At 38.9% G+C, this 18,310-nt stretch overlaps 1 protein-coding gene across 32 annotated transcripts in view; it reads right to left on the bottom strand.

The window, feature by feature from the left end:
- Window positions 1–18,310, bottom strand: part of IQCM (IQ motif containing M) — a 589,121-nt gene that overhangs the window by 213,975 nt on the left and 356,836 nt on the right. The gene's annotated exons all lie outside the window — the stretch shown is intronic.

Consider the following 18,310-nt stretch of genomic DNA (forward strand, 5'->3'; position numbering starts at 1 on the left):
AATTTCCTCCTGGATCCCTTATTATACTACTTTGCAATTTTTCTCTGTTAAATCATTGTCAAAAGATGTCATTAAAGTAAAGTAAAGGAGTATATGGACGGCTACTCTTCATGGTCAGGTGACATCTAAAGACGATTTTTACCATGTTATAATACCAGGAATCATTTCTCCATGATAAGAATTTAAAAATATCCATTATGCTTATGAGCCTCTAGCTTTATTTATATTAGACTAGATTCAGTTCAGTTGCTCAGTAATGTCCGACTCTTTGCGACCCATGGACTGCAGCAAGCCAGGCTTCCATGTCCATCACCAACTCCTGGAGCTTGCTCAAACTCATGTCCATCAAGTCGGTGATGCCATCCAACCATTTCATCCTCTGTTGTCCCCTTCTCTTCCTGCCTTCAATCTTTCCCAGCATCAGGGTCTTTTCTAAGGAGTCAGTTCTTCGCATCAGGTGGCCAAAGTATTGGAGATTCAGCTTCAGCATCAGTCCTTCCAATGAATATTCAGAACAGATTTCCCTTAGGATTGACTGGTTGGATCTCCTTGCAGTCCAAGGGACTCTCAAGGGTCTTCTCCAACACCACAGTTCAAAAGCATCAATTCTTCGGTGCTCAGTTTTCTTTATGGTCCAACTCTCACATCCATACATGACTACTGGAAAAACCATAACCTTGACTAGACAGACCTTTGTCAGCAAAGTAATGTCTCTGCTTTTTAATGTGCTGTCTAGATAAGTGTTGCCAGTGTTAGTCATTTCAGTCGTGTCCGTATGGAGGATAGTGAAAGTCACTCAGTCATGTCTGACTCTTTGCAACCCCATGGACTATATAGTCCATGGAATTCTCCAGGCCAGAATTCTGGAGTGGGTAGCCATTCCCTTCACCAGGGGTCTGGCATGGGTACTGATTCCCTTCTCCAGGGGATCTTCCCAAGCCAGGGATCAAACCCAGGTCTCCTGCATTGCAGGAGGACTTTTTGTTAGCTGAGCCACCATGGAAGCCCATTGGTAACATGGGGCCAATAAAACTAAAGGAATAACTGATGTACATCCATCCTGAGGCTAAATGTGACATTTTGGCTCATTTTCAAGAGAGGAAATTTCCATAGAAATGACTAAATTTATCAAAAGTTGGATTAGTCTCATTAGGGATATGTTGAATCATCCTATACTGTTTAGAAAAAGAAGTGATAAATAACTAAACAGTGAAGAGATTTTGAACAAAACATATGCTCAGAATATAAGTGGTCAAAATGACTGTGACTTGGATAGAAGATAAACGTCAATTTCCTTAGAACTACTTGAAGAAATACCAAATCTAAGCTAGAGGGAAGGTCTAGAAGCCTGAGAACTAAAGCAAATTCTATTCCAAAATGAGTGCAACTGTGTAGTAGTTTGAACATCTTTAGCACTGCCTTTGGGATTGGAATGAAATTCTTTTCCAGTCCTGTGGCCACTGCTGAGTTTTCCAAATTTGCTGGCATATTGAGTGCAGCACTTTCACAGCATCATCTTTCAGGATTTGAAATAGCTCAGCTAGAATTCCATCACCTTCACTAGCTTTGTTCACAGTGACACTTCCTAAGGCCCACTTGACTTCACACTTCAATATGTCTGACACTAGGTTAGTGATCACACCATCATGGTTATGTGGGTCATGAAGATCTTTTTTGTACAGTTCTGTGTATTCTTGCCACCTCTTCTTAATATCTTCCGCTTCTGTTAGGTCCATACCATTTCTGTCCTTTATTGTGCCCATCTTTGCGTGAAATGTTCCCTTGGTATCTCTAATTTTCTTGAAGACATCTCTAGTCTTTCCCATTCTATTGTTTTCCTCTATTTCTTTGCATTGATTACTGAGGAAGTCTTTCTTATCTCTCCTTGCTATTCTTTGGAACACTGCATTCAGATGAGTATATCTTTCCTTTTCTCCTTTGCTTTCAGCTTCTTTTCTTTTCTCAGCATTTGTAAGGCCTTCTCAGACAACCATTTTTCCTTTTTGCATTTCTTTTTCTTGTGGATGGTTTTGATCACCACCTCCTATACCGTGTTATGAACCTATCCGTTGTTTTCAGGCACTCTATCAGACCTAATCCCTTGAATCTATTTGTCACTTCCACTGTATAATCATAAGGGATTTGATTTGTGTCAAACCCAAATGGTCCAGTGGTTTTCGCTACTTTCTTCCATTTAAGTCTGAATTTGGCAATAAGGAGTTCATGATCTGAGCCACAGTCAGCTCCCGGTCTTGTTTTTGCTTACTGTATAAAGCTTCTCCATCTTCACCTGCAAAGAATATAATCAATTTGATTTTGGTATTGACCATCTGATGAGGTCCATATGTAGAGTCTTCTCTTGTGTTGTTGGAAGAGGGTGTTTGCTATGACCAGTGCATTCTCTTAGCAAAGCTCTGTTAGCCTTTGCTCTGCTTCATTTTGTATTCTAAGGCCAAACTTGCCTGTTACTCCAGGAATCTCTTGACTTCCTACTTTTGCATTCCACTCCCCTATGATGAAAAGCACATCTATTTTTGGTGTTAGTTCTAGAAGGTCCTGTAGGTCTTCATAGAACCATTCAACTTCAGCTTCTTTGGCTTTAGTGGTTGGGGCAGAGACTTGGATTACTGTGATAGTGAATGCTTTACCTTGGAAATGAACAGAGATCATTCTGTCATTTTTGAGATTGCACCCAAGTACTGTATTTCAGACTCTTTTGTTGACTATGAGGGCTACTCCACTTCTTCTAAGAAATTCTTGCCCACAGTAGTAGATAAAATGGTCATTTGAATTAAATCCGCCCATTCAGGTCCATTTTAGTTCACTGATTCCTAAAATGTCGATGTTCACTCTTACCATCTCCTGTTTTACCACTTCCAATTTACCTTGATTCATGGACCTAACATTCCAGGTTCCTATGCAATATTGTTCTTTATAGCATTGGACTTTACTTCTACCACCAGAACATCCATAACTGGGTGCTGTTTTCATTTTGGCTCAGCCTCTTCATTCCTTCTGGAGCTATTTCTCAGCTCTTCTTCAGAAGCATATTAGACACCTACTGACCTTGGGGGTTCATCTTCTGTTGTAATATCTTTTTGTCTTTTCATACTGTTCATGAGGTTCTCGAAGCAAGAATACTGAAGTGGTTTGCCATTCCCTTCTTTAGTGGACCACATTTTGTCAGAACTCTCCACCATGACCCATCTGTCTTGGGTGGCCCTACACAGCATGGCTCATAGTTTCACTGAGATAGACAAGCCTGTGATCTGTGTGATCAGTGTGGTGAGTTTTCTGTGATTGTGGTTTTTATTGAGCAGTCAAGATGGTGGAGGAGAAGGATGTGTGCTCATCTCCTCCTGTGAGTGTTCCAGAGTCTCCACCAAAGAAGATATATACACATGTATATGGTTATAAGTGGAATATCACTTTACATAAAAAATAAATAAATAATGTTATATGCAGCAACATGGATGGACCTAGAGATTATTATATTAAGTGAAATAAGTCATGCATGCATGCTAAGTCGCTTCAGACGTGTCCAACTCTGTGCGACCCTATGGACGATAGCCTGCCAGGCTCCTTGGTCCATGGGATTCTCCAGGCAAGAATAGTGGAGTGGGTTTCCATGCCCTCCTCTGAAGTAAGTCATACAAAGACAAATATCATCTGATATTGCTTATATGTGGAATCTAAAAAAAAAAAAAGATTCAAAGGAACTTATTTACAAAATAGAAATAGACTCATACACATAGAAAACAAACTTGGTTACCAAAGGGGAAAGGGGGCATAAATTAATGATTTGGGATTAGCAGATGTAAACTGTTGTTGTAATTTATGTTAAATAGATAAACAACAAGGACCCACTGTATAGCACAGGAAACTATTTTCAATATCTTGTAATAACCAATAAAGGAAAATAATCTGAGAAAGAATAGAACTGAATCACTTTGCTATATACCTGAAACACTGTAATTCAACTAAATAAAGCATTAGTAATTGAGAAAGAGATTCTTCCCACCCCATAAAAATCAAATGCTTTTATAGGATTTATTGCATATATATTATGTGCTTCCCTTCCCTTGTCACTCAGCCGGTAAAGATTTGCCTGCAATGCAGGAGACCTGGGTTCAATTCCTGGGTCGGGAAGATCCCCTGGAGAAGGAAATGGCAACCCACTTCAGTATCCTTGCCTGGAGAATCCCATGGAGAGAGTGGCCTGGGGCTACAGTCTACAGGGTCACAAGAGTCAGACATGACTGAGAGACTAAGCACAGTGCATGCACACACACATGCACGCACACACACACACACATGTGTGTGTATATATATATATATATAACACATACCTCTCTAGATACAGACACACACACACGTACACATATATGTGTATGTATATATATATATATAAAATTTATGTGTGTATACATATATATATATAAAATGTACCTCTCTAGATACAAACACACACACGTGTGTGTGTGTGTGTGTGTGTGTATATATATATATATATATATATACACATAATATACCTCTCTAGATATTTAGTACCTAAAAGGGTTTATGTGCTCAGTTGCAACTGACTCTTTTTGGCTCCATGGACTGTAGCCCACCAGGCTCTTCTGCCCATGGAATCCAGGCAAGAATACCAGAATCGGGTGCTATTTCCTACTCTAGGGTATCTTCCTGTCTCAAGGATCAAACATGCGTCTCTTGCATCACTTGCATTGGCAGACAGATTCTTTACCACTATTGCCACCTGGGAAGCCCAAAGGGTTAATATGTAATATCTACTAAGTCACCTACGAATACTTTGGAGATTGTATCGAGTGATGTTCTATATCTGTGCTACCCAAATGTGCATCATGATTTGGCGGATCCGAACTCGAGCTTGAGGTCATGCATTTCAAACATAAGCCCAAATGACATCAGGTTGCTGATGTCAATGAACATTGAGTGGAAAGGTCCTTGTAGGCTAACTAGACAACACAAGGGAATGGTCTTTTTCAGGGACAGACCAAAATCGGAAGGACACTTCTTCAGAAAATGACTCAGTCAAAATAGTGACAAACAACAGTAGAGAGGGGTAGGCCAGCCGCATCATCTCACTGCGCATGTGTTTCCTGGATCATTATAAACACATGGGGGAGAGAAGTAGTATTAAACAGATGAACATAAATGAAAAACCACTCATCTTTTTCCCATCTCTCAACCGCACCTACCACCTACATACAGCACACTGAAGTTCATCTTCAATAAAGCAATAGCACTATTTCCTACTGTTTGAACTTCTATCTTTTCTTGTTTACCTTACACGTTTCTTTTTCTCCATTCTTCACTTAGATCCCATTAGTTATCATGGAAACAATGATCCTGGTGTGCATGAGGAATAGAGACATTAAGCATTTTCAACTGAGGCAAAATGCCACAAGTTACATACAATTCTCAGAGCTGGCTTTACACCACAGTTGGACAGCAGCAAAATTAAATCAGAAATTAGACTGCTGAATTATTCTAGATTCAACTTTAGAAGGCAGACTGCTAGTCTCTGCAGGAGAACATATGAATCTGAGCTGCAGAGAATGATTAGGCAATGAACAACACACTGGGAGAAAATGGGTTTGTAGGAGGAAGGGATAAATAAAAGTTCTCCATCTCTTTTCTACAAATTTCAAAATACCCCTTTGGTGTGAGCTGTTGGAATTACTGCATTAAACAAAAAAAAATGTTAGAAAGAACTTAGGGAAATAGCATGATTTCCATCACTGAAGGGAAGAGCCTCCGGTTAGGAAATACAGAAACGACAGCCACATTATATAAGAATTCTGTTTATATACACAGGCAAGGTGAAGACTACTAAACTGGAGGTGTCCAGTGAAAATCTAAATCTGATTCATCAAGTCATGAAGACAAACGACAATCAAACAGAACACTTTAAAATGAACTGCCGTAAACAACAGGAGTACAGCTTACTGCTGCTATTAGCCATAATTGGGTTTTGGAAGGAAACAGAAGCTGAATGCAATATAGGTAATTAAAGAACAAGCTTTTGTTAACACTGGCAATCAAGGGGTTGTGATTTTACAGACGTGGAACCTATTATGGTATCCTGAAACTAGTCTATTTTTAAACAGTAGTGTATTTCTCCTTCTTGCAACACTAAAGTATAACTCTGGATAACAGACAGGTCATTTTCTATTCAAACTATTTACTATCCATTTAGGGAAAAGACGAGCATTTTTAGAATCCAGAATTACCATGGAAACCATATTCTTAATCCCTGAGGAATGGGGAACAATTGGTTATGAAATCATGATGGCTAAATTACAAGTCCCTAAATAGTGCATTATTATAACTGCTATCACAGTACTAAGCATATGGATTTTTATTTTACTTCCCTTTAAAATGAACTCATTGTTCTCTTATAAGATACCTATAAGATTTTGACTAGGTAAGTTAAAGCAACTATGGTATTTCAAAATATGATGACTGAGAATCAAAATTAAAATCATAATGAAATAAAAGAATGATTACAATTGTCATGCCAGATGTTCAGCATTTCTGAAGAAATAACACACACTAAGCGTTTAAAATAAGTTCAGGAGTAAAACATGAAAATAACACCAGCAGACCTGATAAGTAGGAATCTTTTTCAAAAGTTTCTAATCACAGTACTTGGAAAGGAGATTTGAATCTCTAAGTAGCTCACCAGATAAGAAATTAGTATAAACTGTGTATTTCTTTCTAGATTCAGCAAAAGGTAAAATTATAAAGTTTGGTGATATTCATCATTTTCCTCTTTTATTGAAGATGTAATATTGCCCCTCAGCTAATTAAAGTGAACTTTCAATGTTAGACTATCCATACCTACCAACCCACAAAAAGGACACTTAACCCTACCTCAGGGTTCGACTTTACACCATATTCTTAATCAGGGCATTGAATTGCTCTCAAATCAGCCCTATTCTGAGATTATAATCTATTGTAATCTAATTTTACTAATTGATTTCCAGACTAGGTCCTCACAAATAAACCACAATCTTCCCCTTAAAATTATTCCAAATCCAGCACCCAGGGGATTCTTCCTATCCCCCTAACTAAATTCTTAACACATATCTTGTGTGCATCCAGTCCCATCTAAGATTAGACCCGATCCTGCTTTGATTTTGTAGAGCTCTCTGGATTAGGTATCCAGCCCCTAAAGCCACTCTCTTGCTAGACAGGTCTGCTTTCCTTGAGTCAACCTCTGACTATTGCCTTCTATGCCTCAGAGAGCATACCTTTCTTACCTACAGCAAACCACTAAGGCTTTCTTGTGCGGACTTAACTTGGCTAATTGTACCTCCAATTATTGTTTTTGTTGGGACCTTTTGAGATTGCCTCGCCTGACACAGGAAATCCTCATCATCTCCGGGTTCTAGTTCTATGTGATCAGTGCTATTAATAAAACTTCCTGGGATAATGGAAATGTTCTATATCTATGTTGCCCCAAATGGTGGTCACAAGGAACTTGTGACTCCTGAGTATTATAATGTGGTTAGTGTGACTAAGGAACTGAATTTTTAATTTTTTAATTAGTTGAACATATTGGATACCTCAGGTCCTCCCCTAAACTCTCAGTTAGTTTACAAACAAAAATCATAATATAAAGTTAGATAGGAATAGTTATGAAGTCTAGATGTAGGGTGTGCATGTAGAGAAAAAGAGAGAAGGAAACCATGTTTTATTATTTTGTTTTTGTCCTTCCTCCATTTTCATTACATCTATAGTATTCACCAATGTATGCAAGGACACAAATCATTAATTTAAGAACTGACAATGTATTCAAGATGATAATGAAGAAAAAGAAGAAATGACATTTAAATGCTAATCTTTGTGTACCGTTTAAGCTATTGGATATAAATGAGGAGAAAACTTCAATGACGAGAAAGACAATTTTATATTTTCATTTTTAAATCAATTACCTAACAGAAAATGGGGCTTAAAAATCACAGTTTGTATAAATAATGCACAAGTTTTATCATTAAAAACATAATGTTTCTATGTATAATGGAATGATATTAGGAGCCAAAGAACAAAATATGTAAGTAAGATCCCGGATGAGTATGAGAAGCTGAGACACTACATTTTAAGTGTGAAATGAAAGTAAAAGTGTTAGTCACTTAGTCATGTCCTATTCTTTGCGAACGCACAGACTATATAGCCTGGCAGGCTTCTCTGTCCATGGAATTCTCCAAACAAGAATACCGGAGTGGGTAGCTATTTCCTTCTCCAGGGGATCTTTCCAACCAAGGGATCGAACCCAGGTCTTCTGCACTGCAGGCAGATTCTTTACTGTCTGAGCCACGAGGAAAGTCCCACATTTTAAGTTTAGAAAACTACAAACTATTGAGGCACAATCTTCCTTGAAGGTGTGTTGAGTCATGCATACTACAGAACCAGTTCTAACTCCCTTAAGACTCACCTCACTGCACAACCACCACCACACTGGGAGAAATAAAGGCACCTCTGAAGGAAGACCACTGTAGGAAAGTCGTCCCTTCTCCTCACCTCCTTGTGGAAACTTTACCAAAGTCAAACGAGAAAGATTCCAAAGAGTTTGTTTTAAATAATGGTGGTCTCTTCAAGAAGGGAAAATTGGCTTTTTGGTTTATAGCTGGCTTTCTATCAGGCATTATACTTACAGACCTGTTCAGTATTATGGAGCAGGGAAAAAGAATATGGGGGGGAATAATAAAAAACTAGAAGATAGAGAATATGAAGGTGGCAAAAGAAGGGCTGCTTTTTCATGTCCCCATTTTCTGCAAGATCAAGGAGCACAGATAGATTGGGAGGGAGGAAGAAGAGAAATGTTTTGCCAAGTTTTGCCTCAGACATTGAAAGAAACATGCAAACACCTCTGAGGAATGTATCAAGACATCAACAACAGAAGATATAGGGCATCCTAGAAAAGGACCATCAGTGCATATGGGGGCTTCTTGGGTATGAGCCCTTCTCCAGGAAGTCTTTGTGAAACTCTCACCACAGATACACAGTCTATATACAATAAATCAGAACAACAGATAACTCCAACTTTGGCACAGGTAGGTAAATAAGGCATGTAAATTATCTTTCCTAACCCACTCTTGCCCCAAATTGGGATATTAATTGCCCAGGAGAAGGTATGGAAGAGTAAAAGTACAAACCAAACATCTTTACCGATTTTCATTATAAGCGATTATAAGCTCACAGGTCAACCTTGTGTGAGAAAGGAGGGGGGCTTACTTTCTAAGATTGTGAATATAAAATTAGTTTTTGAAATACATAAAATATAAATATATTTATAAATATATATGTATATATATTTATGTATATTCACTAAATATAAAATTAGTCTTACCAAATGAAAATGAGGGTGGTTAATTAACTGGGAGTGACAGAAAAGTTCTTGAATTATACATGAGATATAATTAACATAAACATATTTCCAGCTAGAAAGGGGCAGTGGAGGTTGAAACAAGATAACTGGAGGTTGTTATTACAATAAATTATTTCACTTTATTCCCAAATGAGATGACATCCTTATGTAAATCACTACATTGAATCAAAAAAAAATATGTTTGTATAGGTGTGAGTGTATGTGTGTGTATGTGTGTGTGTGTGTTTGCATTATAGAAAATATGTATATAGTTAGCAAGATGAACAAAAAAAACCTAAACTCACAGAAAAAAAAAGTATAGGAATATTTGGGAAAAATGCAAAAGTGTAATACATACGTAATGAAATCTCAGAAGTAAAGAAGAGAAAGAATGAGAAACTCAAAACAATCTTTAAGACTAAATTTCTTTAAGCCCAGCACTAATGACTACACAACAAAACAACTCATCTTGCTCAAGGATATGTTTTTCCTTAAGCTTTGTACTAATAATTATATAAAAATCTTTATATAATTTGATATACAAAAGCTCGCTTAAAACTCAACATTCAAAAAACTAAGATCATGATATCTGGTCCCATTACTTCATGGCAAATAGATAGAGAAACAATGGAAATGGTGACAGAATTTATTTTCTTGGGCTCAAAAATCACTGCAGATGGTGACTGCAGTCATGAAATTAAAAGACGCTTGCTCCTTGGAAGAAAAGTTATGACCAACCTAGACAGTATATTGAAAAGCAGAGACATTACTGTGCCAACAAAGGTCTGTCCAATCAAAGCTATGGTTTTTCCAGTAGTCATGTATGGATCTGAGAGGTGGATTATAAAAAAAGCTGAGTGCCGAATAATTGGTGCTTTTGAACTGTGGTGTTGGAGAAGACTCTTGAGAGTCCCTTGGACTGCAAGGAGATCAAACCAGTCAATTCTAAAGGAAATAAGTCCTGGATATTCATTGGAAGGACTGATGTTGAAGCTGAAACTCCAATACTTTCACTACCTGATGCAAAGAACTGACTCATTGGAAAACAGCCTGATGCTGGAAAAGATTGAAGGCAGGAGAAGGGGACAACAGAGGATGAGATGGTTGGATGGCTTCACAGATTCGATGGACATGCATTTGAGCAAGCTCTAGGAGTTGGTGATGGACAGGGACGCCTGGGATGGTACAGTCCATAGGGTGGCAAAGAGTTGGACATGACTGAGCAACTGAACTGAATGATTATATAACAACAATGTATCTTGCTCCAGGACATGTTTCTCCTTCTTAACAGGAACCTTCTGACTAATTCCATTATCTTAAGATGTATGTTGTAGAGTAGGTCTGGTAAGACATTTCTATTACTAGTTCTAATCCTGTTATCTTAAGACGTATGTGGTGGGGAGTGGGCCTGGTTAAAGTATATAAGGCCTTCATAAGACTAGCTAGTGGGGCACTCTCTCCCCCCTCCTGATGTCTGTGTCAGAAGCTTTCTCTACCCCTTTTTCACTGTAATAAAACTTTTCCCACATGAAGCTCTGAGTGCCTGAAGCCTCATCTCTGGTCATGAATCCGACACCGTTGACTGTAAGCTATCAAAGCTACAGTTATCAAGACAGTATCGTACTGGCACAGAAATATAGACCAATTGAACAAGATAGAAAGCACAGAGATAAACCCACAGACATATGGGCACCTTATCTTTGACAAAGGAGGTAAGAATATACAATGGGGAAAAGATAGTCTCTGTAATAAGTGGTGCTGGGAGAACTGGACAGCTATGTGTAAAAGAAGAAAGTTGGAACACTTCCTAAAACCACACATAAAGATGAACTTAAAATGGACTAAGACCTAAATGTAAGACAAGAAACTATAAAACAGAGGAAAACATAAGCAAAACAGTCTTTGACATAAATCACAGCAAGATCCTATATGACCCACCTCCTAGAATAATGGAAATAAAAACAAAAATTAAAAAAAAATAGGACCTAATTAAACTTAAAAGCTTTTTTCATAGCACAGGAAACTATAAACAAGGTTAAAAGACAACCCTCAGAATGGGAGAAAATAGCAAATGAATAATTGACAAAGAATTAATCTCTAAAATATATAAGCAGCCCATGAAGTTCAATATCAGAAAAACAAACAACCCACTCAAAATGTAGGCAAAAGACCTAAAGAGACACTTCTCCAAAGAAAGAATACAGATGGCTAATAAATACATGAAAAGATGCTCAACATCGCTCATTATTAGAGAAATGAAAATCAAATGTACAATGAGGTATCACCTTACACCAGTGAGAATGGCCAACATCAAAAAATTTACAAACAACAAATGCTGGAGAGGGTGTGGAGAAAAGGGAACGCTCTTGCACTGTTGGTGGGAATATAAATTGATACAGCCACTATGGAGAACAGTATCAAGATTCGTTAAAAAACTAGGAATATAACTACCATATGATCCAACAATTCCACTACTAGGCATATACCTTGAGGAAACCAGCACTGAAAAAGACATACATACCCCAGTGTTCACTGTAGCACTGTTTACAATAGCTAGGACATGGAACCAACCTAGCAGTTCATTGACAGACAGATGGATAAAGAAGTTGTGGTACAAATATATAATGGAATATTATTCAGCCATAAAAAGGGATACATTTGAGTCAGTTCTAGTGAAGCTGATAAACCTAGAGCCTATTGTATAGAGTAAAGTCAGAATGAGAAAAACCAGTATCATATATTAATGCATATACATGGCATCTAGAAAGATGGTACTGATGAACCCATTTGCAGGGCAGCAATAGAGATGCAGACACAGAGAACAGACGTATGGACACCGTGGGGCAAGGAAAGGATGGGACAAATTGAGAGAGCAGCATTGAAACATACACCTTACCATATGCACAATAAATAGCCAGTGGGAATTTGCTGTATGACACAGGGAATTCTAACCTGGTGCTGACAACCTCCTACTCCTGGGATGTGGTGGAAGGTTTCAAGGAGGTTCAAGAGGGAGGGGACATATGTATACCTGTGGCTGATTCACGCTGATGTATAGCAGAAACCAACACAATATTGTAAAGCAATTAACCTCCAATTAAAAAATTAGTTAATTAATTAATCAAAAGAAACGTGAATAACCAGGAGGTAGGTATTGATTGAGCACTTACTTTGTACCATACACTGTGCTGGGAAACTGGGGTATGTAAGGAAGTGAACATGGACATGGCTCTTGACTTCAAAGTGTTTACTGTAGCAGTAGGGGCTAGGAGGAGACATATCAAATCAAATAGAAGACACAGAAAATCAAATAGTCCCACAGATCAAATATCAAACAGAAATGGAGTAGTTAAGATAGAAGGTAAGAGTTGTGATTTTGGGGGGCTATAGTGGCAAAAAAATATTGTGTGTGCTGGGTGGTGTGAGTGGTATGATCAAGTGTTAGAGACCTTTTAAAACGAAATCTTTCACAAGAAGGATTTATCCACAACTGGAGCCTGTGCTCCACAACAAAAAAAGCCACTGTTATGTGAAGCCCGTGGACCACAATGAAGAGTAGCCCCTACTCACCACATGCATTTGGGCAGAAATGAAGACCCAGTGCAACCAAAAACTAAATAAATAATTTTTAAAACAGTAAAGAGAAATTAATTTTTAAAAAGTATGTAGAATCAAAGAAGTGGGACTTTGTTATCAGGGTGGTGAGCTTGAGGACCAATGATGGGAAGTGACTCACCAGAGGTCACATGGCTATTAGCTATGAATCTTTCAGTTTCAAGCAATAGAAGACAGTTTTGATGACCTTATGAAAACGTAGAGGATCAAGTGATGTTGCTCTTGGAATCCATTAAAGAGTTCTAGGTGTTGTATATTGACTTCTCACTAAGGAGGGTGAGAACTGACTGCCACCTTCTTCTCCCTGACCTCTCAATTAACCCAACGGTATAGTTTCCTTTTACTGCACAATTCTATTATCCTCAGAGTTACTAAATACCTTGTTTTTCCAAAAAAAAAGAGAGAAGGACAAGACAAAGAAAAAGAGAGAAGGACAAGACAAAGCGGGATGTCAGAAGCATTTCAATTCCAGATCTTATCCTAAGGGTTCTGGATAGAAAACAGAGTCAAGACTTGAAAACAAAAGCAAACTTCTATCTTCAGGGGAGAAGCACATTTACAGTAAGGCCGGGAGCCAAAGAAACTACATGTAAGAGTAAGGACAACGCAGGATTCAATGACTGGGGAGCAGCAGCTCCAAGGGCACAGTGGAGTAATCTAAGCTATTATGAAGTGAGAGGGAATAATCTAAGCTATTATGAAGGGAAAGAAAAGCAAAATATTATTATTATAAGAGTTAGGGCTTACACTTCGGCTATTGACTGATGAAAAGGTAGCTTAATTCATTTACTTAGCAGTTTAACAAATATTAAGCATCGCCATGGGTTCCAGGGCTGATGAGGCCGTGAGACCTTAAAGTAGCAGCTCCCTCCCTTCAGTGGGAAGCAGTAGATGTTGAATGGTTAACAGCACGGACTCTGGAGCCAGGCTGCATGGGTTTAAATTCTGGCTACAACAGCTATTAGCCATGTGACCTTGGAAAAGATACTTCACATTTCTAAGCTTTGACTGTCACGTCTGTAAGATATAATACACCTCTCTAATACACTTGAGGCTTATATGAATTTGGTCCCCATAACTCATCTAGAATATTTTCTGGAACTTAGTACTATATTCATGTTAGTTATTAGACAACTTTTATTCTTAAGCAACAAAAAAGTGGCAAACAATATCATTCCAGATACCGTGTTGATGTGAAGGGAATAGAGAGAGTCTCGGCCATGCAAAAATCATAGGCAGCTTAAAATGTGGAATGGAAGAGAGCAGGCCTCTGGCTTCTCACCACCTGGCTTCAGATCTGCACTCTACACATTCTAACGTGTGACCTTTCTTAAACTATGTGTCTTTGTTTACTAATCTCTAAATGGTTAGTAACATTCATTTCATGCAGTTATTTTGAGGAATTAGACAAGTAAACACCTGTAAGTTACTTAGAATAGTGCCAGGAATAGAGTTAGTGTGCAAAAGTATTGGCTATTAGTATTATAATTATTTATTTTAGATAGTGTAAGAAGCATGTGAAAAACTTCCACGGCCCCTGCAAAGAACAGAAAGAAAACCGCTGTGACTGGAAGTTAGTGAGCAAGAGTTTGAACAGTCTTTGATATGAGATGGGCAGCAATCTTAGCCATCACAGGACTTGTCTTTCTTATCTGGGTAATGGCAGGTGGGAGATTATAACCACTCGGGAGGATGCTTCCCTGATGGCTCAGCAGGTAAAGAACCCATCTGCAATGCAAAAGATACAGGAGACACAGGCTTGATCCCTAGGTTGAGAAGAACCCCTGAAGGAGGAAATGGCAACTCACTCCAGTATTCTTGCCTGAAAAATCCCATGGATATAAGAGCCTGGTGGGCTACAGTCCAAAGGGTCACAAGCAGTCGGACATGACTGAGCAAGCAAGCACACACACAGAGGATGTAGACCTCACAGACCCCTATATTCTGGCAGCTGGGATCAGTTGGTGGACCTGAATATAGACCTGAAAGGGACACAGGGCTTTCTGACACATGGGTTACAATCTCAGCAGCCTCGGTACCAAGACACAAGGATGTGACAATACATAATTTGCCAGAGAGACAGTCTTCCTATTAAGACACCAAAGCCACAAAGTTCTGGTTCAGTGAGGCATAGAAGGAACATAGCATGTTTGGTTCCTCTAGAGTTCTGCAGCTTTGGACCACCAGGAGACACACTCATGAACAATTTCATGGAGAATACAGCAACAGAAAATAGCATAATGGCCTGAGCCTCCCTCAAGGGATCTGAGGACAAAAAGAGCGCACAAGTTCTCTTATGCATGAGAATCTATGAGTCCTTCTAGGGTCTTCTAGGAATATATGGGGTGAGATTTCCTGATAGGTATAGAATTCCCTGTAATTAGTTCAGGTTATGTTGTTCTGTAGTTGCTCCATCGTTTCTGATTCTTTTGCGACCCCATGGACTGTAGCCTGCCAGGCTCCTCTGTGCATGGGATTTCGAGGCAAGAATACTAGAGCAGATTGTCATTTCCTCCTTCAGGGGACCTTCCTGATCCAGGGATCAAACCTGCATCTCCTGCACTGCAGGCAGATTCTTTACTGCTGAGCCATCAAGGAAGCCCAGTTCAGGTTATAAGTAGGTGAAATTTGAGTATTAACACTAATTTGATTTCATTTGTACCTATAGCTTGATGATGACTGGGGAAGCTTGGAATATATAATGCTTGCTATTTTTCCAAGATTACACCCTGTGTCTCCTAAACTCCTAATAAAATATCCAATTAACAAATAATTGATGATGGTAATAAAGGTGAGTCTTAGTTTCAATAGAATTAAAGGAGGCAAGAATTCCAGATCTTAGAAGTGAAGAATCATTCAGTTTCTCTTTGCCTCAGAATATGAACAAGTGTTGCTGGAGAGAAAATATAGCAGGAATAGAAAACGCTTTAAAGTATAATAGGAACAATTCATATTTGAGTCACTTAATGCCAATAACTGATCATATTGACACTATTAGCTTAAGTATGGGGTAGAAATTCAGTAAGATAAACTACATATTTTTCAAGTGTTCAGCTCAAACGGCCTGGTGTATAGAGGGGAAAACCTTGTTCTAGGAGTAGATGTCCTAGGTCCTGGCTCTGCTACATGACCTAAGTTATGATATTTGGGGCATGTCACAAATTTTAAAATAATAATGGTGATAATAATTATAAACCTCTATCTTTTGGGGGTATTTACAATTTGCCAGTCACTATTCTTTTTTTTTTCTCCTATCACTATTCTAAGGGTTTGACACCTAGCAATGCATGTGATCCTCCTTGAAACATTCACAGGTTACACCCATTTTAAGTGGCATAGTCAAGTTAAGAATTCATGGAATCCCAGAAGGACAAGGGCTCATCTCCTTTTTCAAGAGCACCAAAATCACAACTACCTGTTGAGCAACCATCCACAGAAGGATGCTGGAATCTACGAAGAAAAGATACCCCATGTCCAAAGACAAAGAAGAAGCTGCAGCAAGATGGTAGGAGGGGCACAATCACGATAAGATCAAATCCCATACCCAATGGTGGGTGAACCACAGACTGGAGAACAATACCGCCAAAGAAGTTCTCACATTGTTGTGAAGGTTTGGAATCCCAGGTTTCCTAGCCTGGGGACCCAACAAAGGGACTGGGAATCCCCAGGGAATGTGACCTTGAAGACCAGTAGGATTTGATAGCAAGACTTCCACAGGACTGGGGGAAACAGAGACTCCAGTCTTGGAGGGTACAAACAAAACCTTGCATTCACCAAGACTCAGAGGAAAGGAGCAGTGACTCCACAAGAAACTGAACCAAAACTACCTACTAGTGTCAGAGGGTCTCCTGTGGAGGCATAGGTCGGCAGGGGCTCAACACAGGAATGGGGGTGCTGGCAGCAGCTGTCTGGGAAGGTCCCCTTTGGCATTAACCCTCTTGGAGTTCACCACTAACCTTATCATAGAGTCCATAGACCTGAGGGCTGAGGCACCTCAGGCAAACAACTACCAGGGAGGAGCATAGCCCTACTCATCAGCAGATAATTAGATTAAAGCTTTATTGAGCATGGCCCTGCCCACCAGAGCAAGACCTAGTTTTTCCCACCACCAGTCCCTTCCATCAGGAAACTTATACAAACCACTTAGCCTCCTCCATCATAGGGCAGACAGAAGAAGGAAGAACCACAATCCCACAGGGACAAAAACAAAACCACGTTACAGAAAGTTAATCAGCATGAAAAAGCAGAAAGCTATGTCCCAGATGAAGGGACAAGATAAAATCCCAGAAAAACAACCAAATGAAGTGGAAATAGGCAGCCTTCCAGAGAAAGAATTCAGAATAATGATAGTGAAGGTGATTTATGATTGCAGAAAAAGAATGGAGGCACAGATTGAGAAGAGGCAGAAAGTTTACCAAAGAACTAGAACTAAAGAACAAACAAACAGAGGTGAATAATACACTAGAGGGAATCCACTGCAGAACAGCTGAGGCAGACGCACAGATAGATGACCTGGAGGACAGAATGGTGGAAATCACTGCCACAGAACAGAATATAGAAAAGAGAATGAAAAGAAATGAAGGGAGCCTAAGAGACCTCTGAGACAACATGAAATGCACAAACATTCACATCTTAGGGGTCCCAGAAGAAGAGGAAGAGAGAGAAATGACCTCAGGAAATATTTGAAGAGATAATAGCTGAAAATTTCTGGAACATGGAAAACAAAATAATCAACTAAGTCCAGGAAGCACAGAGAGTCCCAGGCAGGATAAACCCAAGGAGGAACAGACTGAGACACATAGTAATCAAACTGACAAAAAGAGATAAAATATAAAAAGCAACAAGGGAAAAACAAAAATAACATACAAGGGAACTCTCATCAGGCTATCAGCTGATTTCTCAAGAGAAACTCTATAAGTCAGAAGGGAATGGCATGATATATTTAAAATTATGAAAGGGAAGAAGCTACAACAAAGAATACTCTACTCCAGCAAGACTCTCCTTCAGATTTGATGGAGAAATAAAAAGTTTTCCAGATAAGCAAAAGTTAAGAAAATTCAGCATCATCAAATCAGATTTATAACAAATGCTAAAGGAACATCTCTAGGTAGAAAACAATAGAAGGAAAAGCCCTACATATAGAAAATAAACCAAAAACAATTAAGAAAATGGTTATAGGATCATTTGTGTTGTTGTTTAGTCACTCAGTCATGTCTGATTCTTTGCGAACGCATGGAATACAGCATGCCAGGTTTCCCTGTCCTTCACCATCTCCTGGAACTTGCTCAAACTCATGTC

This window comes from Giraffa tippelskirchi, chromosome 11, assembly GCF_054371585.1.
Source record: "Giraffa tippelskirchi isolate mGirTip1 chromosome 11, T2T-mGirTip1v1.2.pri, whole genome shotgun sequence".
In the NCBI taxonomy this organism is placed as follows: Eukaryota; Metazoa; Chordata; class Mammalia; order Artiodactyla; family Giraffidae; genus Giraffa; species Giraffa tippelskirchi.